The 26,076-nt window shown below is 37.4% G+C and overlaps 1 protein-coding gene across 1 annotated transcript in view; it reads right to left on the reverse strand.

Moving 5' to 3' along the window:
- Positions 1-26,076, reverse strand: part of galntl6 (polypeptide N-acetylgalactosaminyltransferase like 6) — a 255,083-nt gene that overhangs the window by 40,472 nt on the left and 188,535 nt on the right. The window lies entirely within an intron of this gene.

Here is a 26,076-nt window from a genome sequence, read left to right on the forward strand (position 1 = left end):
ATGTATTTTACATCCCACATTGGTCATATTTTTCAGTTAATATGAATGTGCACATTCTACAAACATCTTTAATTATGCTAACGTGAGGTAAACACAAACAAAAAATGAAACAGATGGAAAAATAAGATTTTCTCACTGCCGGGTAGTGGGTAATGCATTTGACCCCTTTCAGTGACAGCACAAAGAAACAGCAAAGGCAGTCATTTCAAAACCCCCCCCCAAAAAAAAAAAAAATCTTATCTTTCCACACATTACTGTTTGTTCATTTTCAGAAGCAGCAGGAGTTTGCTGCAGCTTGTCGACCGTTTGCACATTATTCAAATACAAAGCATTAATACCTCCACAAACTCAATCACCGCTTCCCAGCTGCTGTGTCTGTGCATGAGTGTGTGTGTGTGTTTCCATGTGACTTTGTGTGATTAGATGCTTTGGAGGTACCAAATACGTGGGCTTTGGATTACCACTAATAACATAAATCCATTAGATGCAGCAGCCATGTTTTGATGGAAGGTTTAAACTGGATGGACCGGTAAATTTCTTATTTGAAAGCTGTGAAGCAGGCAACATTAAAGTTATGTACATGAAAAGAGTCATGCTTTGACTTTAAAGTTTGTGTGTTATGTTTAACTTCAAGAAGGAATAGTTATACGTTCTTCCTGCTTTACAAATTCAAATAAGAATGATACTGTTTTGTTTTTTTTATCACACAAACAATCTTAACAGCTGACATACATCCACAATAGTTGTGGTGTCCTTAATAGGGATGAGCATAATCACTCAAGAAAAACAGAACTTGGAAATAACAATTTTATTTTTTATTTTATCATACACAAACATGTCAAAAATAACCTCTTATAATGTGTGCAGAACTTCAGAATGTTGTCTAGTGTTGCATTCATCTAATAGGCATTTCATTCTTTTCATAATAACTTTTCAGTGTCAATTCAATCTGATTTTGCCCCCATTTTACCTGTAGAAAAAAGAAAAAAAAACTGCCCAGTAATTATGCACAGTTTAATATACAGCATTTATCATTTTAAGACACACCTTCCATCATGAACAATTACATATCACCTACCAATTATTATATGTAATCTTAAAAGTATTATTCATTTTAATGTGGTTTGTAATTGGTCAAATGTGCTTGAAAAAAATATATGAACCAAATATTGACTTGTGCACATGCTGTAAGCTTGATATGCAGAAACAACAAGTAAGCCATTTTTACTGAAAACTAACTCTACAGTGGTTTGAAATATTTGCAGCAATACCGGCTAAACCAATGGTGTGAGTTTGGGGTGGAGCTATCTGTTTATCTGACCAAGTTTAGGAAACCTGTCTTAAAACAATAATTAATTTGACTTTAATCCTGAAAATATGATAAATTTCCATTTGAAAATATGTAGCACAGTAATATTTTGTTTTTCCCTTTTGATTTTACACTGAGCATTTATTTCCCAAAAAGTCCAGTGCGGCACATCACCATATTTACAAATATGATGTCTACACACCTCTAGTAAGCTCCAGAGAAGGTTTATTGTGTCAGAAATGCAGCACCGACATATTTATTTTTAATATAGCAACCAAAAGATTGGCAACTTAATGATAGTAGCACTACAGACCCTCAGAGGGTTTCTGGTTTGTGTATTGAGAGCTCACTGCAGGCCCCCAATGCAATTATAAACAACCCAAACAGAGCAGGACATCTGTGATGAAAAATAAAAGAGTATATTAGCCGATGGGGAGACAGTATGTGGGGCGTTCATCTGGTGGACATCAAACAGCAATGTATGTGTATGTGTGGTTGTTCCTCTTGTTCGGTTCTTTCAGGCCAGAGGCCAAACTCGCTTAAGGGAACCTGCAGATGCATCCTCACTGTCTACTAAACTCTGGCAAAGTCACCTGCCAGCGCAAAACTTGCATTCAGCCCTTTCTTTCTGTTTCTCTCCCTCTCCCTCTCTCGGTTCTTCTCAACTCCCAGGGTGTCTGGCCTTCAAACAAATGGCCCCAATAAAAGTGACAGCCTCAATATGAGTTGCCACTGCACTCTGATCCCACTGAGCTGAGGTGGGGAGGAGACTCGCAAAACTTTTCCAGGCTGCCGTTGTAAGTGTAAGTGGCTCACAGAAGCGAAAGTGTCGGGTGGGTTTTCTCCCTCTCTTTTTCCATGTCCTACGAGCGCTTGATTAAACGAGGTCATAAATCATTGGTGCTGATGCGTGGCAGGCCGAGCGGTGAGGAAGGAAGTGACAAATAAACAGTTATGAGGAAAAGGCAAAATTTCGTATCCCGCTGGCATATGGCTGACAAGCCATGATGAAGGGCAGGCACATTCTCTGCTTTGATGGTTTGCAGACAGACCTCTCTGGGCCACTACCTTCCCAACCTGGGTGGAAAATTTCATTTTTCTCTTTCCCTGGTGGTCTGTCATTAAGACAGATGGTAGAGAACCATTTGCCCCATTCAAGGTTTTGATGTTTTTTTAGACAGTCGCACGTCTTCCCAAACCGTTCGCTTCATATCACATTCAAATCGACACTGGTGAGATGTGATACTATCTGAACAGTACTTCATTAGAGCTTGTTTCTTTGATATGAGAGCTACGGAGGAGCTAAAATTGCCATTGTCTCTGCAATTCAAACTTAATGAGCGAGAGATTCACACCAATGAGTCACTTGCTTTAATTGTTGCTGTGTTACTGGATGAACTCGCATAGAACTGTATTGTTTTATTGGTGTGGTTGGTATTAGGCAGAGAAAAGAATATCCCCTATTATTAGCTGCAGAGGCACAAAAGATAATAAATGAAAGCTTTAGCGTAAGTTCTGCAAGGAAGACTAAATTGTTACGTCACTTATTACCTTCACATCTAACCAATCATGTTCTAATACTTGCAGTATAAAATATCAGTACTTACACACGTCTGAGTTCGCAGATGCTGATGCCATCAATTACCTCCATCCTCCCCACCACCACCAGGATGGTCCCTTCCCATATACCTCCCAGGGGGTCGGCTAAGCCCCTGCCTTTGTCTTCAGGCAGGAAATGCAGATTCTGTTACCCTCGGATTGCGAGCTATGGACGAGCTACGCCAAAGAACTTTATAAATGCTTGCTGGGCTGTTGATAAATTTATGCTTTGTTACGTTATTTTGCCTCCCGAGTCTTTCTGGTAGAATTGCAGTTCTGACCATATGGTGTCCTTTGGTATCCTTTTTTGCAAACCGTCAAAGGACTCTGAGCTTTAAAGTGAGTTTCTAAGGTTTTGTCGGGACGTGACATAATATATAAAGTTGTATATAAACAGAAAATATATAATAGGGTCAAGACACACAATTGACAGCCCACACATACAAAGAACAATGTGAAAATGTTGCTTTTCAAAGATGCCAGAAGAGTTCAAGCTCCTCAGTTAATTAGGAGAATAAACATGTCAGCCTGTACGACAAAAACAGTTGGATGCAAAATACATTGTGTGTGTGTCTGTGGATGTTTGTGTGTTATGTTCAATTACAGATGTTGTAGAAATGCTGCTGAGAAACGAATATCAATTTTAATTTTAATTTACAGCATTAACTGCTTTTTCTCTACTGAAGCAGGTTTCTTTTGCTTTCGAAAGCATTAGGTTGAAAATAATGCTTGCTAAATCCACGTTTTCCATTATTTCTGTGATCTTTTCAGTCATTTGTTATTACTGGCTAAGGACTTTTAAAAATCATTCCAATTCAAATTGATCTGCTAATTAATCATTTAGACTGATTTGCAAAATTGTTCAACCAATTCATCAAAAACAAATGACTCAAAAGTGTGATCAGAAACGACTGTCATGTGGATGTGAGGAGATAAACCCAAATGCAGACAGAATGCAATATACACGGTTTATTGATACAACTAGACATAATAAACAGGAAAACAAAACCCACAATGGGGCAAAACAGGACAGGGAGGCAAACTAAGGACTAGACTAAGACTAAGAATTTACAGCTAACTAGACTAACAAACAATAAATACAACGTAACAATAACTCTAGACAGGACTCTCAACAAAGGTACTCACACAGTGAGTCAGAGAGATAAAGTAGGACAAGTTTAGACAATGAACTGACACAAGACAGCAAACACAAGGGGATTAAATAGGGAGAAACTAATGAAGACAGCAGGTGACACAGATGAAACAATAATGACAAAACGAGGATAACAAGTGGGCGGGGCAAGGTAACGAGACAACACAAGCACATGGCCCAACAAAAGGCCATGTGTGTGAACATAAAACATGTGTCTGTCATGATCCTGCCTCAAGACCAGGGAAAATCAAAGACTAGAAGGCAGAATCATGACAATGACTGATTCCCTCGCAAATCAGACATCGCTACGACTTCACACAAAAGCAGTATTTGAAATAGCTTAGTGATGCGTAATAAAAAAAATATATTATACATTACTGTTTAAAAGTTTGCGGTCAGTAACAAAAAATGCTATTCTTCTGAATATTATATTCATTAATATTCAAAAAATATCATGGTATCATGGATTTGAGTACCAAATCAGCACATTAGGATGATTTCTGACGGATCGAGTGATACTGACGACTGGAGTAATGATGCTGAAAATTCAGCTTTGACATTACAGGAATAATATTTTATTATTAAAATAGAAAAAAACAAAACATTACGGTACTTTAAACTGTACTAATATTTCACAATATTACTGTTTTTCTAAGTTCTAATCAAATAAATGCAGCCTTGGGGGGCATGAGAGACACATTTCAAAAATCTTACTGACCCTAAACTTTTGAATGGTAATGTTAATGTAATTTCCTTGACTTAAGATTTAATTAATTTACATGACTTATCCAAGGCCTGCAAAACCAACATTTTTACCTAAAAAGTAAATAAAGCCACAAGTACCCTGTTTTCTACTTGATACATTACTGGGCTATCTATCTTTCCACATTGCATCACTCAACAAGTACTTTTTCCTCGCTAGCTGTGATTTAGCTAGTGCAGGCTTGCCGTAATGGACTCATTACAGTGAATGAATTAGCTGCTTTGTCTCTGCACGTGTGTCGTTGGGCTCCTATAATGCTGCTGACGTTGTAGTCAGGATTCGTCTGTGGCCCCCAGAGAACATGTGCAGAGAATAAAACATCCGCTAAGCACAGACACCTTGAGCGCTTCGTTGCCACTGCCTTTATTCATAATATACGGTGTGTTTTTGAAGCCTGCCGTTGGTCAGTGTGTGAATAAAAGAAAGCCACCCACCCCTCTTATTGCCCTGCTTCTTGGCTTCAGTTTACACAACCGCCGTTTTCCTCAAGGGGGAGATACACACTCCCTTGAACCGTTCATAAATCCGTCTCTGCAGCGAGATCAATGTTCAGACTCACTCCCAATTTATTACATTGCCGCTGTAAAGAGAAGCAGAAAATGAGGCCTGTGCAGGAAACCCAAAGGGATCCTGAACGAAGAACAAGGGAAATGTCTAACAATGTCTGACAATGTAGCAAATGATTTTGGTGTAGCAATAAGCATGTCTCAAATGTCGGGAGACGCATGTTTCATTCAGAGTGTGGTCATCAAAGCAACAACAACATAAAAAAGTGAACCTTTCATAATTCACAGCACTAATAGATAAACAACAAAAAACAACGTCAAGACAACTTTGAAATGATCCCCTACACTTGGCACAAACCTCTTCAAATTGCCTTCAAGATGCTGCTAGCTAATTCAAACGTGAGTCTTAATTAAAATCGAAATTGCTTTTAAACACGAAGTGAATAAGATTCACAACATAATTTGTTACAGAATTGTTTTTGAGCTCCTCGATAAAACCATCAAAATGGTTTTCACTTTTACTTTTAGAAAACTTGGACAGTTTAGTCATAGTTTTTGTATTAAAAAAAACAAAACAAACATTTTAAATGTATTCAATATTTCTTCATGTTATATCACACCATTTGTCAAATGGCATCCAATTTCAGTCTACGAGAATTTTTGTTTCATGAGTCCAAAACTAAACCAAATATACATTTTAAATTAAATGTAACAACATTTAGCAAAAACACATGAAAATGTCCTTGTTGTGAGACCTGAACTCCTGTCTTCATTCACTTCAGTTTCAGTTCACACAGTATGATTGGATTATTTGAAACATACTTTCGAGATTTTTCTTCAGTAAATACAATTATTAGTTGATTTTAGTATCTTTCAGTGTAATTTTTCTCACTATAGAAATGCAGTTTGTTTTCAATAGACCTGTTCAGTTATTATTATGATGTGCATTTTCATCTAGTAAACATTATTGTCGAAGTATTCAAAAGTTCACACACAGATGAAAATTCACCGTCAAGGTGATCCAAATCTGTATGACTTTCTTTCTTCTGTGGAACACAAAAGAAGATGCTTTGACTGACACAAGAGTGAGTAAATGCTAAAAAGATTTTTTAGATAAACCATCCATTTAACACAGGTAACAGATTACAAAAAAATAGCCACAATACTACTCTACAGCTTTGTTAACAATACATATATATTCAATTTTCTATTGAACTTTCAACGCAATCGATTGCAAAGGATGAAAGGACGAGGTCTTTGAGGGTATAATTACAACCAAACCTCTACTCAGTAGCAAGACTATTTTCTGTCGCCAAAGGAAAGGTCTTTCATGCAACATTAAACATCTCAAATGGAGGAGGAGGGAAATAAAATGAAATTTTATTATTGTTCTGTATGCCTCTGCCTGCTGAACACGAGTCAGAGTCTCCGGGAAACAGAAGACCTCAGAGGTGAAAAGCTTATGTTGGGTTTTAAGGCTAAAGAGAGACATTCACAACAGCCTGCTGTCTAGAGGGTTTAACACGGGATTAGAGGACTCTGGTAGAGTAGGCAGCAATTCTGTTTAGGTACATAATACTGTTTCAGAATAAGTAGTAGGCTGTCTTCCCATATCATTCTCAACAAATTTCAAAGTCAAACACTTTTCAAACTTTAACGCTGAGATATATATAATACATATTGGCCCATCTAAAGGTCAGAAAACTTAGATGACAAGCGAATTGACCAAAGATGCTCTGAGGAAATGGAGGAATTGTGTGGGTGATGGCAGTTAAAGTTGAGGCATGTTCTGACGTGCGAGGACAGCAATTGATATTCCTCTAGCAAAGTTTGCTGCGTTGGGTGTATGATAATTCAGTCGGCATGTGTTCCAGACAACATTTGCTATAGCCAAAGAACAAAGACCAGGCCTCGGTCCTATTGATCTAGCAACTTTGTTTGCCTGTGGATGAGAGCAACAGGAATAACTGTCAAGGTAAATTGAGGTGTGAATACTTCATTGTAGTGACCAGCACCTCTTCCATGCACTCACTGCCACAGCAGGCCAATCAAAGGGCAGGTGGGTAATTGGCCAGGCTATTGTTGGTGAGGCTAGACAGCGGAGAGGTGAAGCCCCTCCATTAGCCACCCTCTAGTCCTCTCATAGAGCCCACATCACAGCGTCAGTTTGTTTTTCACTGAGGGGGAAATGCGGCCTCGCTCTGGACACGGCGGGATGCGTACGCCTGCTATGGTCCCTCATTATTGGAGAGGCTGCCTCCATGCAAGGCAGGTTTTGTTTGAAAGATACACCGGTTGCTCAATGCGGCTCTATTAAAAGAGACAAGGTCATTCATCTCGGTGTGGCGCGGAAAGCACGTCAAGCAACAATGAAGCACCACAGACGCTGATTACTAGCCAAACAACACGCTCCATTCTCTGCGGCGGAAAGACAGAGAGCAAGACACATAAACTAGAATTAATGTCATTCTTCCCATTAATATTGTGTTCGGTGGATGTTTGAAAGAAAAGCAGACAATTACATGCATTCTTAATATTTATTTTTTTACATCAAGGACAAGCAGCTATTCTTGCATCGATGTAATCTTGCGTAGATCTAGATGGAACATTTGTAAAAAAAAAATATTCTGCAACAGTTGTCATTTTTTTATGAGACAACCCTCAATGAAAACTTCATTGTAACTAAAAAGTTTGTATTTATTTTTTTCTAAAACCTAACAAATAAACATATTTTCTTTATCTAGGCTTCAAATGGATTCGAAAAACTGTTTTACCATTTTCAAGTTTACATTTAATGGCTCTAAAATAATGTGGTGTAAACATAAAAATAATAATAATCAATAAATTACCGGTAATCAATCAATCAATCAATCAATCAATCAATCAATCAATCAATCAATCAATCAATCAATCAATCAATCAATCAATCAAAGTCATGTGGGCTAACCATAAAAAAAAAAAAATTGTAATATGACATACTTTTATATTTAAACATTTTATAGATCATATTCATAAATAAATATAATTACGTTTTGGGGAGTCACACCACATTACATTTTACAATACTTTATATACAGTGTATACATAAGATATATTTAACCTGAAATAGACTCAAACCTAATGCAACATTGCACAAACTGACAGCTATCCAAGCAGAACAGGTCTGGGCCTGGCCTGTTCTTGGATGGGAGACCCCCTGCTTGCTGATGGAAATAATGTTAGTGGAACTAGCAGGGGGCATTCACTCATTCAATGCTCTGAGTTCCAATGCTTCAGAGCTGTGAAAAGTTGTGGCCTTTAAGATGGGATGTGAAACTGAGCTCTGAACTCAAAGGACAAAAATACAAAGATCTTGATTATGAGTATGCTGCCTACTGTATAATTGATTAAATATTGAGTTTGTTTACCATCAAAACTGATCAGATTACTTGTTAAAGGGATAGTTCACTTTGAAATAAAATTTTGGTATGTTTTAGCTTACCTCAAGGGCATCCAAGATGTAGGTGTCTTTTTTTCCGCAGTAGTTTCAATTTTGATATTTTTAGGTCAAACCGTTCTTGTCTGTCAGTCATATAATGCAGGTCTATGGTCATTATCTCAAAGAGCATGCACAGAGTCCAAATTAAAACAATTCCCCGTCGTCCAAATTAAACAATTCCCCATCGTAAGTACACATTGATGGCCTAAGACACGAAACGAGCGGTTTGTGTGAGAAAACTGACAGTATTTATATCGTTTTTACCTCTTATACACAGCCATGTCGAAGTGATCTGATCTGACGTGTACGCAGACTTGTGCATAGATATATACACACTAGATGTTGCCTTGTCTACGGCAGTTTATTGGAACGAATGTCTTTAAGGCGACATCTAGTGTATATATCTATGCACCAGTCTGCGCACACGTCACACAGCGCGCCCTCAGATCACTTCGACATGGCTGTGTATAAGAGGTAAAAACGAAATAAATACTGTTCGTTTTCTCACACAAACCGCTCGTTTCGTGTCTTAGGCCATCAATGTGTACTTACGACGGGGAATTGTTTTAATTTGGACTCTGTGCATGCTCTTTGAGACAGTGACCATAGACCTGCATTATATGACTGACAGACAAGAACGGTTTGACCTAAAAATATCAAAATTGAAACTACTGCGGAAAAAAAGACACCTACATCTTGGATACCCTTGAGGTAAGCTAAAACATACCAAACATTTTTTTCAAAGTGAACTATCCCTTTAAATGTTCAGCAAGATTTTTTTTTTTTGTTGCATTATTAAGAATATGTGCTGCATTCCTAATACAATGTACTGCCATTGCATTTAATTCACCCAAAACAGATATAATTTATGCCCTTTGTGTTCTGCAGAAGAAATAAAGTCAGATTGGTTTGGGAAAACATTTAAAGGGATACTCCACTTTAAAATGAAAATTCTGTCATCATATACTCACCCTCATGTTGTTTCAAACCTGTATGAATTTCTTTCTTCTGCTGAACAGAAAGGAAGATATTTAGAAGAATATCAGTAACCAGACAGTTTCTGGTCTCATTGACTTCCATAGTAGGAAAAAAAAAATACTATGGAAGTCAATGGGACCAGAAACTGTCTGGTTACTGATATTCTTCTAAACATCTTCCTTTCTGTTCAGCAGAAGAAAGAAATTCATAAAGGATTGAAACAACATGAGGGTGAGTATATGATGACAGAATTTTCATTTTAAAGTGGAGTATCCCTTTAAGTAAATAATGAGATAAATATTATTATTTTTTTGGATGAATGATTCCTTTAAATTTGAATGAATATTACTGCATTAGATAACTACGGAGCCCCTAAGGGACATGGTTGTGGAAAAAAATATGAGATAATATAAAGGAAAAATAATAAATCAATGCTTTTGCGTTCTCTCGCAAATGTTTTGCATTCCCCCGAGAAACTGTGCGTTCGCTCGCAAAACCATTGTGTTCGCTTGCAAAAACGTTTGCATTCGCTCACAAAACTTTTGTGTGCTTTGCGTGTGAACGCAAAGTTTCTCGGGGGAACACAAAACATTTGCGAGAGAACACATAATGCCAAATAATTTTTCCTCTCATCTCATATATTTTTTTCTTCACCATGTCCTTTTAGGTACAAGTGTCATTTACTTTGAAGACGGCACAAGCACAAATTCCATCTAAACATTTCACAGAAATAAATGTGTTAGGTTTTAAACTAACTTGATACTTAATCCTTTATTATTAACAAAAATAATGAATTGCTTCAGATGTAAGACTAACCTCAGACTAAACATTCTTCTCCTCTGAACAACCTTTCAACACGGATCATCTGTGGCATACAAGGAAGTGCTACAACAAAAAAATTTGCTGTCAAAATTCAAATTTAATGATAAGAGCAAGTGACGGGAGGTGATAGAGCACCATGGGAACTGGAGGAGAATGAGATACAAATGATGGACAGGTCATTCTGCAGAGGATTTATTTTTTACTGCCCATCCTTCTATGTTCGCAATAGTGACCAACATTTCAGAAAAAAATACAAAAATAGGGCATGATATAGATAGGTTTCAAAGTGGAGAAGAACAGCTGCCACTAGAATATTGATATTAGATTGTGATGAGCCGAAAGCAGAGCCAGACATTGTGATTGCAGGAGTGAAAGACGTTTAAAGCCCAATATGATCGGCTGGAGGATAATGACCTTGTGAATCTAACCCATTTGATTTGCACATCATGTTAAAACATTGTTTTTTTCCTGTCATATAAAGGCCTCGTAATGTCAGCAGAGCTCAATAATGGCATTTGTTAGATGGCAGTGAGTGCTGTTTGATGAACACTTATACAAAGTGGGACAGTTATTAAAACTAGAGAAACATTCAATCAATGAGCAGCCACAGCAGTGCTTTTATTCAAGTCTTATATTGTACACTTTTAAGAGCAAATTAAGAGTAATAGGCACATAGTGTCACCTGTGACAGATGCATTTACTGAAGAGTTTTATGGGACGCACAACCTTTTGATCTCAACTGCAATGTCACAAAATGGCTGCAATGAATTAAGCGCACGATGATAGAGATTTTAGGAGTAAACAATCTTAAATAAATCCAATAGGAAAACTCAGGGAACAGCATACACCATCACTCACTTTACATTGACAAGAATGGACAAAGAGACAGACTGAAAGTCAGGGCATAAATACAAGAGGAATACAAAGGGAACTAATCAGGACACAGCTGAACAGAATAACTAATCAATCAGTTACTAAGGAGACTAATGAGAACTCAATCAGGCAGGCGAACCGACAGAAGAGAAACAGAACATGAACGTGACAAGCAAGAGATATGAGAAGCATTTTCTTTTATAAGTTGATATGTCAATTTACATTGCTATCCTTACTATGTATGATTAGACGGTGACTTGCATTTTATTATTCACTTAGCATTTTCCCCTGCAATCCAGTGATCTATTTGTATATCTTAACTACAGTTTTAACGGTATGAGATTTTCACGGTATGTTTCAGAATACGTATTTTTTTAATATTCACAGACCATGTCACGATTTGATTTATTGAACAGATCTATTTTCTATTTATTCATTCATCCATATCTACTGTAAAATCCATTTATATGTCTGGATTCCTCGATTCCCTCTACATATCGGAAATCACACGGCCTTAAGTTATACACGGGACACACATTTATCTGCATAGAGGGATGGTGTTCTCAAATTTAGGTGATTATGTCTGATGTGTTTCCTCCTTTTGCAGCCACGTTGAGTCCACATTTTTTTGCAAAATGGATATCTATCCTCGAGGACAACCAGGCGTTTACTTTTTCTATATCCAAAGTATTCCCATTCTGCCAATTTTAAAGGATCATTTTCTCTGCTGTATGTGTGTGTAGAAAGTTGAGAGTCTAAGGCCTTGTCCGTTTGAAAACGCATCATGTGACGCATATTGTACCAATAGATATTCATGTTTACATCGGTATTGTGCCTGTTATGTGCTATTCACTTTCACACTGTTGCTAACAATATTTTACTTTGCAAACTCGTCATATCACAGTCCTGTAAAGATGACAGAAAATGTACTCAGATTTGCTGTCAGATTTGAATACATGAGAGCAGTTGTGTTTTAGACCAAACATATGACTGAGTGCGACCTGGACGCATCAGTGAATGGTGAGATATTTTGCTAAATAAAATTATCCTGTTAGAAGAATTGAGCGATAACTTTATTATTTATTTTTCCGTCTGTATCATCTCAGTGAGCTTTTATGCATGCGCAGTAAGGTTGAATTTAGCGTTTTCAGGCATTTTCCAAAAGTTTCTCATCCACACTGAAACGTCGGAAAACGCCTTTAAACGCTAGTGTGGACGGAGAGCTTTTTTTTAAAAAGCAAATGTTTCCAGATTAATGCAGTCAAGTGCATAGAAGTTGCTGATGTGCAGGTGATATTCTCTGTCAAATCCCCACCCCCACCCCAAATACCATAGATAAGCAAATGTTCACAATATGACAATTGTAAGTGTCTGTTCATACCGTGATATATTGTCATACCGGTACACTGGTACAGACCTAATCTCAACCTACCGATTGATGACTATTGAACTATACAGTATGAACCCTATAGAACCCATGACCTTATGCTCACTTTCTTTCATATTCTACTCTTACAATGTACCATTTACTGTCTGGTCATAAAATGCAACCAAAAAACCCTTTCACTTAAAATAAAGAAAGAGAAACAGGTATATTTATGTGTTATGTCACTTTCAGGCACTTGCACACTTCAGGTATCCTGCATTGCACTTGAGTTCACCACATTTTTGTTTGATGGACACTTATGAGCTAAATTCAATATTGAAAGCTTTTTCTACCACCATAATTAGCAGACAGGCAAAAGGGAACACTAGCTTGGGATAAAATGGAAACAGACACATAAACAAGCCGTGCCATTTAAATGGTAATTCATTTAAGATTATAAGTAATTTCAAGTATTTGAAGCCTCAAAGCATCAAGCAGACAGCTTGAGTGGAACCCCATTATCTGTCCATTAAAAGCAATCTGCTTTGGAATCAATTTTTCATTTGGTGAGATTCTGTTTGTTTGAAAAGGTGATGTCTCAGGCAAACAACAATTTGCACAGTTTAGGCATTGTGGTGGCGGTGAGACACAGTAATGTGCACTGACAGGGCTATAAAACTGAATTACATGCCTTGTAGTGCAAATCACAGATCAGCTCTACACCATTTTACTAGGACAGTTATTTGATTTTTAGGTTATTCAGAGCAGAAGTTCTCAAATGATCTTGCTTTAAAATGCTGACCCGATACGTAACAAAATGAGTTTAAAAATGGCCTTAAAATTCAACATTGATATGTATCTATTATGTAAGGAATAACTGGTGACGGGCCATTGAATTATTAGAAAAATAATGCACACCCGAGGTGGTAATGTGGCCATGACGTTGTTAGTTAGTTTCTGTTTTCAAGGACTTTCAGTTTGTTTTCATTCATCACGTGTTCCTTTGTTTGATTTTCCCACCACTCATCAGAAACCATGGACATTCATTCCTCACAGCTGTTCATCATTTAGTTCATACGGTGTATTTAGTTCCTCTCTGTTCACTCTGTTTCTGTCAGTTGATGTTCAAGTACGCTAGTGTACACTGTTACACCTTTTGTGGATTACCTGAGTTTGTTTTCATTAAAGTACCCTTTTGTTTATTGATACCCTTTTGAACTCTTCATCTTCTTCATCATCTTGTGAAAGACGCGAAGAGGGTGTGCATTATTTTTTAATTATTCAATGGTCTGGAGTCAATTATTCCGCTTATACTATAGTTACCACACCTCAAAACATTGTTCAGATGCTGTATTTAAAGACATTTGTCAATAATTCTTCTCAGAGAGAGAGAGAGAGAGAGATTGAGATTAAGTGTATGTGAAATACCTGTATGTGCGTCTCTCAACAGTGTTTGACAGCAGCGTCAATAATAATCTGCTCCAAGAACAGCCCCGTTATTACCACGCTACCTCAACCAATCAGATTCAAGCATTCAACAGCTTGAATCTTGAAGCCCTGTAGTTTAATATTATATACAAAATGCACAAAATGATTAACATGGAATAGGCTATATAAAAGCATGAACAACAGCAATAGAACAACAGAAGTATAATTTAGTTATTATACTTGTAATGTTTGGTTTCCAAATGTCTTTTGAATTTTGAATTTTTTGGCAAAAACATGGAATTTGACGTTTTTATCCTATTGTTTGATATTTATCTGTTGGGTCAGTGTCGTTGCGGGTTTTGGTTCTTTTGCTGTTGTAGACTGTAAGGACCTTTAAAATAACTGAAATCATTTGGGGAAGTTTCATTATGGAACTGTAATGCGGTCAAGACCTGCCTGGAACTGCTTTATGTGCGTTTCACAGAAAATGAACAAAAAGCATGAACAACAGCAATAGGACAACATAAGTATAATTTAGTTTTTATACTTTTAAGGTTTGATTTCCAAATGTCTCTTGAATTTTGAAGGTTAAATATTCTCAGCAGCCAATCATTTACTGCGCAAATCATGTCCTTGTTGCAAGTGAACGCATATTTAATCTTTATTCTAGCCTGGCTCATTTGAATGACTACTGTATATTGTAAGTTGTGTATTATTATTATTATTATTATTAATCACCTTAATACGCAGCTCCTTTCTTCCCTGTCTGTCAGTTACACTCTGTTTATTCCTGTCTCTATGAAGCCCCTCCTTCCGAAAAGCATAATGTGCTCTGATTGGTCAACTGAACCAGTTTGTTGTGATTGGTCAACTGCTTCGAACGTGTTTCAGAAATGTCACACCCCTTACCACAACAGCGAGTTTCAATTAACTAATAGCGTAACTCAACCAGGCCTCGCCATTTTTTTTATTTTTATTATAAGCCCTGGGCAGGCACAATGAATAATTCATGTGAAGACTACAATCAAGACGTTTCAGGGATTTCAGAAACTGTGCTTACTGATTTAGATAACTACTTCCTTTAAAGTGGAAGCCTTGTGACTTTCCAGAACTTTTTCATGCTCAAACAGCAACATTACAAACAGGCCCGGGGTGGGTAATCGGGAGAATCGGGAGAATTCCCGGTGGGCCGCTTCACTTTTGGGCCGGTCGAGGATTATTTTTATTTTTTTTACATTTGTCACGTTAGTTACATTAGGCTACACACATTCCGCATTCTGACACCGCAGCGCACAGCCTCTGCATGGGTTGTACCATGTGAGGGAGTTCTCCCCTCCCCTCCTATAGAGTTGGTTGGGTTCATAGCCCGCCTTTTCCAAAACGTTTTCTCAGGTAGGCTACAGCGGCACCGCCGGCGCCTACCGATAGCTGGGCCGGCCCTACTGTAACGGTACGCGTCAGGGAGGATGGATGGGAGGAAGAGGCCAGGAGGTATGGAAGCTTGTTTCCGCCACAGAATAAAAAATTTTAAAAGACAATTGCAACTTTTTATCTCACAATTGCGAGTTTACATCTCGCAATTCTGTCATTATTTCTCAGAATTGCGAGATATAAAGTCAGAATTGTGTGAAATAAAGTCGCAATTGCGTGTTATAAAGTCAGAATTGCAAGATATAAAGTCATTGCGTGAAATAAAGTCGCAATTGCGTGTTATAAAGTCAGAATTGCGAGATATAAAGTCAGAATTGCGTGAAATAAAGTCGCAATTGTGTGAAATAACCCCTTCAGACCTGAATTATGTTTAAAGTTTCTGAAAAATATAAAAGTACATTTTCCCAGCTCATGAGGCTTTGTTTGGCCTTTGTTTGGAAAAAATGTTTGGCTTTAATTGTAATTTGTTTTGTCCATTTCAATGGACATCAGGTCAAAACAGGTGTACTTCACAAAAATGTACCAACATTAAATTAAATAATAAACATAAAAATTGTTGGTATATACTTAAAGCTTTTCTCAAGGTCAAAAAGTTTTCAACAGTATACCATTTCAACTTTAATTTTGAGATTTTTGTTTTACAGATTGCACATTGTTTGTAACAATCTAAATATCTTAGAATCAATCAATAATGGTCATGTTAGAGTCATTTTCTTTGCGCATCTTTCTTTTTTTAGATCAAAAACTTGAACATTACAACATTTCAACTTTATTTGTTTGCTTTTTAGATCGCACATTTGTTTATTCATAACAAAATAAACCTAGGAATCAATCAATGCATTCATGTTAGAGTAATTTCCTGTGTGCATCTTTGAAACAATTTCTCTGTTAACGATTTTCTTGTATTTCTACAGTACATTACTGGCAGCACGGTTGTTTCTGTTTTGAAAGCCCATAAAAGTGCATCCATCCATGATAAAACTGCTCCATGCATGAGGCTCTGGGGGGTAAATAAAGGCCTTCTGAAGCGAAGCGATGCGTTTGTGTAAACAAAAAAAATCATATTCAAGTTACGCTTTAGATTTAAGTCAAATCCGTATGTTTCGTTTGGCCGGAAGCTAGTCATTTTACTTTATACAGTTTTAAATATGAATATTTTTCTCACATCTCCATCTTCCTCATCACCTCACATAAAGTCAACATCTGAGATATTTCCATCAGCTATATTTTCAAGCACTTCAAGAACTATATATTCTGCATATGAAAAAGTTTCAAAAATGTATCGGACTGTGATGTAGATTTTTTATATAAGAAATTTAAATCAGCATTACTGGACTTCAGTTACTGGAATGTGATTTCAGTAACAGGCTTTTGAACCCACTGTCCATTCTAATGGACAGACACATTTGAAAAAATCCTGATTTAAAATTTGCAATTCTACAATCGATTTTTAACTTTAATTAATAAGTTCAATCTTTCTATTTTACATACAAACTATGAAATACTGGCAAACATATCAAAAAATGTAAATAAAACCATAGAAAATGTTGCTTGCTTCTGTGTTTGGAGTGAAGTGCTGACATGCTTCTCTTCAATGTAGTGTTTTTTTTTTATAATTACTACATGCAGAGCTTTACTGCCATTTGATTGGATGACAAGCGTCCAATCTAATGGACTGCAGGCTTTAAACTAGGTGAAATGCTCCAGAAGTAAAAAAAAAAAAAAAAAGGGGGTTGACATGTGATGTCCATTGTAATGGACGCAGGGTACGAACGGGATAAAGTCGCAATTGCATGTTATAAAGTCAGAATTGCAAGATATAAAGTCAGAATTGTGTGAAATAAAGTCGCAATTGCTTCTTATAAAGTCTAAGTGAATCATTATTTAACCTTTACATTATTTGTTGAACCATGGCATTAATACAAACTACACAATAGTAAGAGCTGAACTGTTGCTTCATTTATCCAATTTGGAAAAAGTGCTAATATTTGGAATTCCACCATGGAAAAAGTGGGCCGGTCTTGGGCCTGAAACTCCCGGGCTGAAAAGTGGCCCCACTCCGGCCCTGATTACAAACTAAAGAAAGTTGAAGAAGAAAAAGCATAATAGGTCCTCTTTACAGTAAAACTTCAAGGGCTAGTGTAGTCAGTTTGCTTTGGAACGATCTGTTCCTTTGAAACGATGTTCAATCTGTTCCTTGTAATCTGGCGCACCTGAAATTTGGAATGCTGAAAGAAAAAAGTCATATTGGACAGCACCAACCATCTCAAAATAATTTTAAACTAGAACTATTGATCTAAATCCGCTCATTACTACTGGTTCACTCCACCAGCAGAAGCTTAAGACAGCAGCTCAAACTCTAGGCCTGGCACACTTCACAGCAGTAGCTAATGTTCTTTCACTACACATAACTACAAACAGTCTGCACAAAACGTCCTCACAGAACTCTCAGCTGAGAAATCCAGTGTACAGTGAGCAAGAGCAGCTCCCACCACTCCAGGAGACAATAACTAGCACTGGATGCAGCGTTGCACATCCAATAAAGTCCTTTGTCTTCAATACAGCATACGACAGACACAAAACAAACAGAAAATAAAGCAGCAATACGAATTCCATTGACAGAGCACCTTGAAATCCAATTGTTCCGCTCTGCTGATAAACAAGCGAGGGATGAGCGCAAACATTAATTTTGGGCTTTCGAGTCCTGGAGACGGAGGATTACATAAAAGACTCAAATAGACCCTAAGAACAACTCTGTTGATATAAAAAAAGCACAAAACAACAACAATGGAAAACAAGACATTAAGTCCAAAGTCTAAACAACAGGCCTTTTTTATCTACAACCGAATGGGTTATATTTTCAAAAAAAGGCTATTAAAAAGAAGTCCAATATTGGACTGTCTTTCTAAATAATGACTTAATTAGCAAGTAGCTCCATACATAGCCAAGCCAACAGATGGAGCTGGAACAGGACAAATAGAAGTAATCTGGAAAGCAGAATGTAGAAAGCTGCAATCAGCGACAATCACCTCCAAGAAAGCAGGATAAACCTTTGTTCTTCAGGCGAGAAGAGCATTCAGAGCACGAGGCACTAAGCGGAAAGTCAAGCGGTTTGGAGGAGGAGGCCAGGTCAGCAGAGAGTTGCCACGGCTGGGGTTAGAGCCCAAGTGCCTGACCTTTCAAAACTAGCCAAATATTCCCATAGAGAGGGGTGCTAGCTTTCCAGCAGTCAACCGTTTCCCCTCCCCTGCACTCAGAGAGGATCAAGGGGGATGTAACGAATGTGCTAGAGCTGTGAGGATCAATCTATTTGTGAAAAACCTCCATAAACCATCTTGTTCACTCTGACGAGGGGTTATAAGCCTGAATGTTTGTCAAATAATTAACAGCTGCATTCATCTTTCACTAATTACAACATTATCATAAATGCATAAATGGTGCCTGGGTGACAATGCATAATGCAACAAAATGCAGACACACAATAGACCTGAGAAAACATAACTACCTCCAATTTATGCTTCAAAGCAAGGCCTGCTTTTTAAACAAACAACCCGAAATAAAATAAAAAAATCACATAATTAAAATAGTAAATTAATTAATTGTCTGATAATGACAGCTGAAGCAGGTACATTTAAACACTTCACATTAAAGAATACCATCACCTGAATAATGAACATAGTCATAATATTCAATTCAAGTGTTTTCAAATTCTGCAAAAACACAATACTATTCAAACAGCAACATGGCTGTTGAAAGCATTTGAATGGCATGATTTAGCAATGATTATATGTAATATGAAAACCTCTGCTAGCATCGGTGCTTTATTTTAAACAGAAAAATTGCAATACTTGTTTAAAGCAATTTAAAAATACCAAAGGGATTCAGGTATTCAGACCCCCAAGAGGCCACCGGGGGGTACTAGAGTGTTCATGGAAAATTGCATGTAAAAAAAAAAAGGGTTATTACACGCTGGTTTCTAAAGACTGGTCGATAGATTCCTTTATTTATAGAGATACATAAAGAGTTGCTGCCGTCATAGAGGATATTTTAAGAAGGGTTATCAAAAACTTATATTTCTGTTCTAGCACAGTGAAACTTTAGAGATTGTCAGAGTGCTCTGAGATGAACATACCTTTTAACTTTCTAGGAAGAATTTTGCAAAGGTCAAAGCAGCTGCACCTATAAATATTAATTCTGAGACACTTTATAGGTGGGTCACACAGGTCAGTAAGGTGTAGGAATAATCCATAATCATTACACCATAAATTTTTATGTTTTGAGGGCTTAAGAGTAAAAAAAAATATGATTAATGAATAAAGCAGGAGATGAATGGCGTTTTTTGGGAGATAAGAGAAGAGATAAGCGAGAGCATGAGGGGGAGAAGAGAGAGAAATGAGAAAGAAAAACAGAGAGAGTGTACAGTAGTAATACATATTTGTAAGTTGCCAGAATGTTTCTGTAGTGCCCTCACGTAGCTCAGCATTTGTTTTTTACCACACAAAACAATCCTTTGTCAGCGTAAACTGCAACTATTTTATTATTTGTTGTAGAGGATGGGGAGGCAAGACATTCACTTTTCCTGGATTTAAATCCATTTAAATGGCAAGGCGACCAGCCAGGTTCATTATTAGACAGGAGAAAAGCAACCTCTTTCACACCACATTGCAATGTGGGTTTATTTTACACCCATTAACTTGCTATTCATTTTCACTCTCCTTAAACAAAGCACTGTGCAAAAAATAAATACATAAATAAGTACAATTATGTAACCGCGGTTATAATCACCACATTTAAACCAAAGTCCTTTTTTTTTCCTCCACTGGAACAACATGGAAATTTCCCTTCACAATACTTAATTATCATTTCTCATCTGCAAAGTTGTTTACTTTACACCTTAGGAAAGGCATCTAACGAAGCGTGTTTTGATAATATGGTTTGTATTCAAATTTACATTTATATCCAATTTAATATTCAAGGAGTGCTCGGTGCACAGTCAGTGAGGTAAAATGCTTATTTGTTATTTTCTCTCGGTGTATAAATTTGTTAGTATCACATAGAGTGTAACTTGAAGATCCATCATTGTTTTTAGATTGATCTGTGCCAACTGTAATGAGATACCACAGGTGGAAAACATTTGAAGAAATGTACGGGAGCATTACATTATGGTTGTGTTTCTGTCGCAAGATATGATGTGAACATCCTAACCCATCCCTAACGAATACTTATGTTTACACCCTTGTGTAACAGCGCTACATATGGCCATATTTATTATGAAATAATGCATGTTATGGCTGACAAGAAATAAATGTCAATTAAAATAACCATAAAATAAAACACTAAAAACTAAAATCAATTAAAGTGACATCACATCAGTATGGTGTACAGTATGAAAAGTGAATAATCATTTTCAGATTTGCTAAAGATAACATTTAATAGTGTTAATACAGGGAAATGAGCATGCATATTTACTATCCAATATCAGCCACAAATAAAAAAAATTAAAAATAATCTAATAACGACTGTATAACGACCAATACAGTACTAATATTGTGCATCCCTACTTAATGTAAGTAACTTTTTGGAGTAAGTACACTTGCTAAATGGAGATAAGAATGTGTGCTGAATAAAAAAAAAAAAGACAAACTGCCAATAATTTCTTACTTTATTTTGAATGCTGAAATTCAGGCACAATTAACCCTTATAAACCCTCCAAAGATCCAAGATCATGAAATATACTGTACACGCCAGCAACGTCCTTGTAAAATTATCAGCAGCAGAAAACTGGAATTTGTCTTAATCACTGCCAACAGCCCGTGAAGATCCTGTTCAGTGCCAAGTCTCATAAACATCTGTTGAAAACGGAATTCATTTCTGGAAAAGAAAAAAAGAAAAGAATACCAACCACGTTTGTCTAATTTTCCTTTTTTTTTTTTTTGAGAGCAAACTCTGACCTGCACGACAAGCAGGCAAGAATCCAAACCAGGCGTGAAATATTACATGTGGTGCTGTCAAAAAGCAACATTTGGCACTGCACACACAAGAGACAGTTAGACGTGAGGCGAGAGACTGCCAAATAAAGCCCTGGGGTATAAAACTCTGTTAGTATCTCAGTAAAGCTCCCGTGCCATAATCATGTCACCGTTGCGTCATCTCCATGATAACAGAGAGAGACTGCAGGGCCTGCGTCCTGTAAGTAATGAGGTCACATCTGCCTGTTACGCCCCAATCAAATCTCCTTTATGGGGGGATTATGACATAATTAAAAAATAATCCGCAATTGCAAGACACAGATAAGAATGGCGTGAAAAACATATTCTCCGTAAAGTGCAGTGGGACGGGATGACAGGCAATCTGATGACATATCGCATCAAAGAGCCTGGAAAGATATTGTACAGTTACACAGAGCATTACGCGAGCTACCTTGTACAGGTTGCAAAGTGGCACACATGATGCATGAAGGTTAGTTAGCATGCTTGTAACATTTTGTTTTATACAAAAAAAATGTATAAAAAAAAGACTGTTGGTGGGCTGCCCAAACATTAGTCACCTAATCAAGAGGTTTTCAAACTTTTTGATGCCAAGGACCTCCTAATATGACAAACCCCCTTTATACATACATTTTATGTATAAAAACACATGTATATTATGTGAGAGAAGAATGTTATTTGTATCTTTGCTATTAAACACTTGGGCTGTCAACAGAATAATCATGACTAATCTCATTTTCTTTAAAAAGCAGAAATATCAAATTGAATAAATTAGTTAAATTATTGCTTTAAACATACATAACTAAAATGTATAAATAAATAAATAAATAAATAAATTGTTTCTCATTTTTGTTTACCCCCTGAACACTGCCTTAAGGTGCGGGAACATAAGCGAAATTTTAGTGAAATTTCGCAGCCAAAAAATGTCCATTGTCAATAGTGTAGCGACGTACAAAGCAGCTCACACTTTCACACCAAGCAGCTTTCTGACGGCCAACATTGTGGATCTGTGGAGAACCAGTTGCGAAATGTGCATGGGGAAATCTTTCAACATCACGCAACCCTACAGAAATGAATGGATTTCACCCGCATCAGATTCACAGATATTTTTACCTTGACTTGCCATCTTAAAATCTAAATACTTCTGGCATGACATAAAAAAAAATTTTTTTTAAAGTGGGAGACACAATGGAATGGCCAAAGACAAAGACACTGTAAAAAGGGGATGCATCTAAAAATGCAACTGTTCAGAGAGTGATTACTGTGCAAACTGAGAAAAAAAAAAAAAAAAATATCCCTACACAAAGAAAAACAGACAAAAACAAGATAGAGAGGCAAAAAAAAAAAAAAAAGAGAGGGAGAGAACAGATAATTTGTAACAGTGTCGCCACCGCGACCTCAGCTTGGCCAGCTTTTTTGGCCATTTTCCTTAACGCTCCATTCAGTCCTGCTGCGTGGCTTTGCGAGTGGGAGAGATGCTGATCACGGTCTATTGGCCAGACCGGACAGGCCTTTTGCAGAATGAAGGACCCCACGGCAGTGAGGAAAAAACAACCACAGCTATGATTACACACAGTGGAGCGCTAGACAATACACAGTCTGCCGTGACGGCTGCAGGACACTTGTGTTACGCTCCAGTTTCCCGCCTCTGTCAGCAAATATCTGCCTGCCACACTCAATTACAGCCCCTATGTGTTAGCACGGCCAGTGTACACAACTTCCTCTGTACACAACTTCCTCTGTACACTGTACAGGAATATCTGTAGCTTCAGAAGAAAAAAAAAACATTGTAGATCCGCACGTGGGGCGCTCATCAATTCGCATGAAGCTCCTCACGCACTCACGCAATTATCCTTGACATCCGCTGGGGGAAAACAAACCTTTCAAGGTCTGTTTAAGTACAATCACTGCACCTAATTGAATATGTCAAGACTGACGGATGGCAGTCGGCAGATGAATGGAAAACATGGGGGAGTTGACCCAGACAATGTGACTCCCCAATACTCAATGTTTGTTCATACACGTGTGTAAAGCATTCCGTTGAGCTCAATCATCCCTAGCGACCATTGGCTCAGTTCTTGCTGCACGACCATGGTGTTTTTTTTGCATTGAGACTACTTTGCTATGGGCAAAACATTTTACATTATTTATATCCTTAGCATCAGATAGAGGGTTTATTTAGCTGGGTAAATATTTGTTGAGAATACTCATAAATGAATAGCCAAATACATCTGGAGGGCTTGTCCACACATAAAGCCTTTTAAGTCAGTCTGATGAAATGTATAAAAAGAAATAAATGGATTTTCTAAAAGCTTCATGGAAATCTTGGAAATCTTATGTTCCTTTGTGAAGAGACCATTATAATCAAATTCTAACAACTGTAAGTTCCAAATGCATCTACGTGACCACACCAAACATTGTGCACATAAAAATCCCGAAGGACCCTGTATGATGTGGCAGTCTGTAGGCGGGAAAACTCGCAGCTCATCAATGCTGAGCTCAGACTAAATTACTGTGAATATGCCAGGCAAAGCCGCTTCTTTGTGGGATTCTGAATTGCAATGACATTTTCTATCCAGACCTTGCTGGAAATGAATACTTTCCTTTAGGTATCTTTTTTGCCTCCTGTAGTGAACACACCAGCATTTATCCTGAGATTACAGAGGGAGAGGGAGAAGGAGAGCCTAGCTTTGGGGTTTGGACCACGATGGTTTCAGAAGATTGTTTTGTGAAATGTTCGGAAGCAACAGTGCTGTAATTCCCACTGTGTATCGGACGGCTTTACTTAAATTCACAGAGCCAAGGACAAAGATGTTATGGGTTCTTCACCACTGACAATGGCCCTGCTGTGAAGGTAACAATCTGCAAAATATCTTTCAAATCTATTTATAATCTATTAAATTATGAAAAAGTTCATCCAACCAATAGAACAGAGATACCCAAACCAGGGCTCACAGGTGTGTGGAAAAAAAAACAGCAAAACTTGAATTTTTGTGTTTTAATTTTTGATTAAATAAAGTCTCAAAGAATTATGTCAATTATGCAATTTAAACAAATTGATGTTTGACACTCTTTATTGTGGTGTAACAGACTGTTTCAAGTGTGAGTGAAGCAAACATCTTGTCTTCTTTATAACGGGTTATTGCACAAAACCGCACAATCAGTGTTCCAGACATAAATAAGACGTCAATTAAACATGTCAATTGACGTTCAAGTTCAAGAGCCTCCATTACTAATTTGAAAATGTCATGTTGGAACTAGCAACAGCAGTTTGCCTCTATCCACAAATATTAGAGTAACAATGTGGCATTATTATGTGACAGCTTTTATACAACAGTTCAATAAATAATAAGTTAATACTTAAAAAGTTCAACTTAACTCAATGCAACTTGCAGAAAGATAAGATGATACATACAAAAAGTCCCAGTGCTGATGGACTGCTATATCAGCGCTCTCAAAACGCTGCTCGACCAAAATCTGTAGTATAATTGCATCTCAACAATGTTTTAGTAGAAAATGTATTGTTGAGTCAAAATGATGGAGCAGGTCACATATGGGTACTGAGACCTGCCTATGGCCAACAGCTATATGCAATCACATACTTTAGGACTCAAGATGTTTCCCTTCATTTGTTGTTCTTGGAAAACCAGAGATTGATGTAAAGCTGTTACAATTGATGTTGTAACATAATAAAGAGCAGTGTCTTAATGTTTCCCTCTTTAATCTTCGTATTTGGCCCCAAGACTCAGACAACCATCAGCCCACGCTTGTACCAGCTTAAATTAAATTTGTCATTTTGCGGACAGTTTTATCCAAAGAGACAGTAAGCCAATTGCATAAACTTTCCTTCAGGAGCATTTTAGGCAAAGTGCTTTGCTCAGAAGCACCACAGAAACAAAGCAAACATATGACCCCACTCTGTTCAGGAGTTGCAGCAGCCAGAGGCCAGTCATGTCTCGACCCTGAAGGAGCTCAACATTTCCATGCCCCTGTCTGCACCAGGGATCTCCAACCCTGCTCCTGGAGGGCTACAGTCCTGCAGACTTCAGTTCCAACACACCTGCCTGTAATTATCAAGCAACCCTGAACAGCATGATTAGCTGTTCCAGGTGTGTTTGATTGGGGTTGGAGCTGAAATCTGCAGGTAGGTAGATCTCCAGGAACAGGATTGGGCACCCCGGCTGTAGACAATACTGTAACAATACACTATACCTGAGGAAATTTGAAACTGCAGGAGTGCAGTGTTCTGCTGTTACATTTTGCTGGTCAGTAAACACAACGATAGAGAATTCAATATATAGACTTTAACTGATACTCAGGAGAATACAGGAACAGGAATTATGAACACTAACCTGACATGCAATGTTAAAGCAATACAAAACA

The sequence above is a fragment of the Leuciscus leuciscus genome (genome assembly GCF_965113295.1).
Source record: "Leuciscus leuciscus genome assembly, chromosome: 3".
Lineage (NCBI taxonomy): Eukaryota > Metazoa > Chordata > Actinopteri > Cypriniformes > Leuciscidae > Leuciscus > Leuciscus leuciscus.